The following is a 5,768-nucleotide window of genomic DNA, read 5'->3' on the forward strand; positions in this document are numbered from 1 at the left end:
CAGAGGTGTAGTCAAGACCAACCAAGACCAGAGGTGTAGTCAAGACCAATCAAGATCAGAGGTGTAGTCAAGACCATCCACCAAGACCATAGGTGTAGTCAAGACCAGTCAAGACCAGAGGTGTAGTCAAGACCAATCAAGACCAGAGGTGTAGTCAAGACCAAAACTAAGACTAAGACCAATCAAGGCCATAGGTGTAGTCAAGATCAATTAAGACCAGAGGTGTAGTCAAGATCAACCAAGACCAGAGGTGTAGTCAAGACCAATCAAGACACACCAAGACCAGAGGTGTAGTCAAGACCATTCAAGACCAGAGGTGTAGTCAAGACCAATCAAGACCAGAGGTGTAGTCAAGACCAAAACTAAGACTAAGACCAATCAAGGCCATAGGTGTAGTCAAGATCAATTAAGACCAGAGGTGTAGTCAAGATCAACCAAGACCAGAGGTGTAGTCAAGACCAATCAAGACACACCAAGACCAGAGGTGTAGTCAAGACCATTCAAGACCAGAGGTGTAGTCAAGACCAATCAAGACACACCAAGACCAGAGGTGTAGTCAAGACCAGTCCTCCAAGACCAAGACTAAAACCAAGTTGTTTAATCCTCCTCTGCTGAGATCTTGAGAGATTTAATGTCTACTTTTATCTTCAGTTGATTTCATCTAAAACTGTGGCAGCCAATCATCATATTAGAGTGATTTCTGAAGGATCATGTGACACTGAAGACTGGAGTAATGATGCTGAAATTCAGCTTTGATCACAGGAATAAATTACACTTTACTATATATTCACATAGAAAACAGATGATTTAAATTGTAATAGTATTTCATAGTTTTACAGTATTTTTTTAATCAAATAAAAGCAGCCTTGATGAACAGAAAAGACTCAAAAACACACATTGAATGTTTGTCATGTCAATATAAACAATGTTTAATACTTTTTTATTTGCATTGTATCACCAAGCACTTCTTCATCAAATGCATGAAACTCTCAGCTTTTCTGGTAAGTGGCTTATGTTGGTGTGATTTCTGTCCAACATCTTTCTCTCAGTCTGTTCCTTCTCTCCGTCATGGCTCTGGGGTAACAGGCGCTCGTGTTCCCGTCTTATCGGGTGGCATTTGGCTTTTCATTACTTGTGAGGAGGATAAGAGCCGAGAGATAAGGTGTGACATTAGAGATAAGGTGTGACATTAAGAGATCGTCCACACATGTTGTGAGAGACAGACGCCAGTCAAAGTAAACGCTGACAGCTGCCATCGACGAGTCTGACGCTGAAAACAGAGCTGGAAAAGGCCACTTCGCCACAATAATCCATCCAAACACCAGCACAGAGAGAAAAAGCAAAAAAGCATGGCGTTCAGTGAAATGCCAGGAGGAATTAAACCCAGCAAAACCATTTTTTTCTGTTGCATTCATCAGTTTATGACCATAAAAACCATTCATCTCATGTAAACCTATAATTACACATTGGAAAACCAATTTTTCCCACATGACCATTAAAAACCGCAAATATTATGACATGATGCACTTTCTGCTCAGTATTTTGCAGAGGTGAATTAATAAGCAATATTAGGTATTCTGCTGTCAACAATAATGATTTTGCACATGAGTGTATTTGGCTTTATAATAACCTCCAACTCAGTTCAGTGTTATTAAAGTATCATTGAGACACTCTTATAGTTTTTAAAATATTTTGAATTAGTTTTTGTTTATATTGTCTATTTTCATTTTTTTTTTTTTTGTCATTTAGTTTTAGTTATTTTATAGTTGAGCAGAATGTGAATTTTTATTTATTTTTAGTTAACATTTGTTTTATTTCAAGTAAGGACAATGTTATTATTATTTTTCTTAATGGTTTTTAGTTGAAGCATAACCCTGGTTTCCATAACAAAACACATTTTGAAACTGATAAATTTGCAACAAATACATTTATTTCCAATAAACACAGATGTAAATCTCAGACCATATGTACACGATTCATTCATCTCTGCCTTCAGTGTAACTACAGGTTTAATAAATTCAAACATACACACAAAATACAGATCACATAAATCAAGTCAAGGACCTCTGACGCTCGAATATGATGCAAGTCTTACCATGAAAAAAAATTAATAAAAATAATTCTAGGTTACATTTCACTGAGGAAAAATGAAGAAATTAAGCATATTTTGCATTGTGACATTGCTTTCATGATAATCAAACAACACATATACAAATATATAACAAATACTAATATGAAGCATCCTGACTGAATAATAAATCATGTCTTCATTACAGCAATAAGAATGAGATTCTTTACTGTCATGATAACATCACAATACTAAATATTTTAATGAACCTCAACCTAATAAATTTCACTCTATGTAAAATGTAATTTTCTTTTTTTTACTTTTGATTTTTTTGGGGTGAAATAAAGCGTCAAACAGCAGCGAGACATTTTTGTGCGTTTCTGCAGCTGAACCCAGACTAAAATCTGGTGGAAGGTACGAGTAATCGAGAAAAATCAATATACTGTATATATATATATGAATATATATATAAATATTAGTGCTGTCAAATCGATTGATCACGATTAATCGCATCTAACATAAAAGTTTGTGTTTATATAACATAAGCATGTGTATATATATATATATATGTGTGTGTGTGTGTGTGTTATGTGACATATAGACTGTGTATATATATATATATGTGTGTGTGTGTGTTATGTGACATATAGACTGTGTATATATATATATATATATATATATACACACACACATCATATGATGAAAGAAACAAGAGAGGCAGAAACAACAGAAATCCAGAGAACAGCAGAGTTTCAGAATTATTAAACATTCACGCAAAGAAACGCCATGGAAACTAATTAATGATCATGTGACTCTGAACTGACGTCATTTCATTGTTTACGATGTTCTTTGGATCATCTCAAATAATAATAATAAATAACTAAGTACATTTTCAACTGATGTACATTTTACTCGAATTTTGGATGATGATGATATAATTTGTCATGAAAAATTTAATTAAATGAAAAGGCATCTCTCGTGTTTGAGGAGTAGAACGAGCAACACAGAGATTGTAAGGTGGAAAAATGGTTCATGGAGAAGAAAAGTGATTTCTCGTTCATTTCTCTCTCTCTCTCTCCACATCTGTCCTTTCCAATCGCTCATCTGATCAGTCTCTCCCCTACAGAATCACTCACTGGTTCATTTCTCCTTTCTGCTCCATCATCCCCGTTTCTCTCTCTCTCTCTCTCTCTCTCTCTGCAGAAATCAATGCTCTCTCTCAATTAGAGGTCACAGAGCCGCTGCAGTTACACTTTTCAATTACCAGGAGGATCCAGCGGCCCCAGAGCATCTCACACACACACACACACACACACACACACACACACACACACACACACACACACACACACGCACACACAGACACTCACACTCAGGCTCACACACATGCTCACACTCACACCTCACAATCACACACGCTCACTCTCACACACACGCTCACACACACTCATGCTCACACTCTCTCACTAACACACACACACACACACACACACACACAGACAGACAGACAGACAGACAGACACAGACGCTCACACTCAGGCTCACACACATGCTCACACTCACACCTCACAATCACACACGCTCACTCTCACACACTCATGCTCACACTCTCTCACTCACACACACACACGCATACACACACTCTCTCTCATACTCACACACACGCTCACTCTCACAGACACACACACACACTCATGCTCACACTCTCTCTCACACACACACACACACACACACACACACTCTCTCTCTCTCATACTCACACACACGCTCACTCTCTCACACACACACAATTCCTTTTATTTATATATTAATATTAATTATTTATTTTCATTTTGAGGTGAGTGGATGTTTTAAATGGTGTGGATGTTTTCTTGAGATTCACCGATGAGAAGAACCGACTATGATACAGAGAGAGAGAGAACAGGAAATGACATAAACGACAAGGGACCTGTTACAGGAAACGGAAGACATGCAAACATTTCTAGGTCATGTGACTCCTCGGGAAAAGAAGCTAAAGACGTTTAAACACACAAACTGAAGCGCTTTCTAATCTGATCATCCCCAACGTCTGTCTAAAACACCACACTGCGTTAAAGCCAGGCTGACGGACGCGTGAAGGCACGGATATCAGAGGCGTTATGAAGCCTAGGCACGAGTGAGAGGGGGACCGAGGGGTCAAAGGTCAGAGTGAGAGGGGGACCGAGGGGTCAAAGGTCAGAGTGAGAGGGGGACCGAGGGGGTCAAAGGTCAGAGCGAGAGGGGGACCGAGGGGTCAAAGGTCAGAGTGAGAGGGGGACCGAGGGGGTCAAAGGTCAGAGCGAGGGGGACCGAGGTGTCAAAGGTCAGAGTGAGAGGGGGACCGAGGGGGTCAAAGGTCAGAGTGAGAGGGGGACCGAGGGGGTCAAAGGTCAGAGTGAGAGGGGGACCGAGGGGGTCAAAGGTCAGAGCGAGAGGGGGACCGAGGGGTCAAAGGTCAGAGTGAGAGGGGGACCGAGGGGGTCAAAGGTCAGAGCGAGGGGGACCGAGGTGTCAAAGGTCAGAGTGAGAGGGGGACCGCAGGGGTCAAAGGTCAGAGCGAGAGGGGACTGCAGGGGTTAAAGGTCAAAGTGAGAGGGGGGCCACATGGGTCGAAGGTCAGAGTGAGAGGGGACCCGCAGGGGGTCAAAGGTCAGAGTGAGAGGGGACCCGAGGGGGTCAAAGGTCAGAGTGAGAGGGGACCCAAGGGGGTCAAAGGTCAGAGTGAGAGGGGACCCGCAGGGGGTCAAAGGTCAGAGTGAGAGGGGACCCGAGGGGGGTCAAAGGTCAGAGTGAGAGGGGACCCAAGGGGGTCAAAGGTCAGAGTGAGAGGGGGACCGCAGGGGTCAAAGGTCAGAGTGAGAGGGGGGACCGCAGGGGTCAAAGGTCAGAGTGAGAGGAGGACCGCAGGGGTCGAAGGTCAGAGTGAGAGGAGGACCGCAGGGGTCGAAGGTCAGAGTGAGAGGGGACCCGAGGGGTCAAGGGTCAGAGTGAGAGGGGGACCACATGGGTCAAAGGTCAGAGTGAGAGGGGACCTGAGGGGGGTCGAAGGTCAGAGTGAGAGGGGACCACATGGGTCAAAGGTCAGAGTGAGAGGAGGACCACATGGGTCAAAGGTCAGAGTGAGAGGGGGACCGCAGGGGTCAAAGGTCAGAGTAAGAGGTGACCGCAGGGGTCAAAGGTCAGAGTGAGAGGGGACCGCAGGGGTCAAAGGTCAGAGACTGAGGTTTCAGATGCGCAGGGGATTTTATCACAGGAAGAGTTCAGTCATCAAACCCGTACGACTTCATTCCTCGCCCTATAAAGCCGACTGTATCATAATTAATAACCACAGGCCTCAACATGATCAGAACCCGCCGCACGCAGTCATGAGGCTGTTTTAGCCAGTCAAAGTCCTTTTAGTGGAATTGTACAAACGTCCAACTTTGCGGATTTTTAACAAGTAAACATAAGCATAACTTTAATATTGTTAGTAATATTTAAACTGGACTAAAGCAGATTATCCAGACATTATTTAATAGAAAAGTATCAAATATGTTCATCTCTCAAACATCCTTGTATTACATTGCATCAAATATTTTATTTTGATCATAAAACAAAGCATTTCAATATCATCTTATACTGTATATAAATAGCTATAAAAGCCTGACGTATCAAATATGATACTCAACAAAGAACACACGCA

At 42.2% G+C, this 5,768-nt stretch overlaps 1 protein-coding gene across 1 annotated transcript in view; it reads right to left on the reverse strand.

Annotated features, from left to right (window-relative positions):
• Window positions 1–5,519: 5,519 nt before the first annotated feature.
• The window catches only part of fech (ferrochelatase), a 19,555-nt gene continuing 19,306 nt past the window's right edge, over window positions 5,520–5,768 (reverse strand). The window contains exon 11 of the mRNA XM_081390912.1: window positions 5,520–5,768. This exon is cut by the window's right edge and continues 682 nt beyond it. The gene's annotated coding sequence lies outside the window, so the exon portion shown is untranslated.

This window comes from Scardinius erythrophthalmus (assembly GCF_964197995.2).
Source record: "Scardinius erythrophthalmus genome assembly, chromosome: 17".
Taxonomy (NCBI): Eukaryota; Metazoa; Chordata; class Actinopteri; order Cypriniformes; family Leuciscidae; genus Scardinius; species Scardinius erythrophthalmus.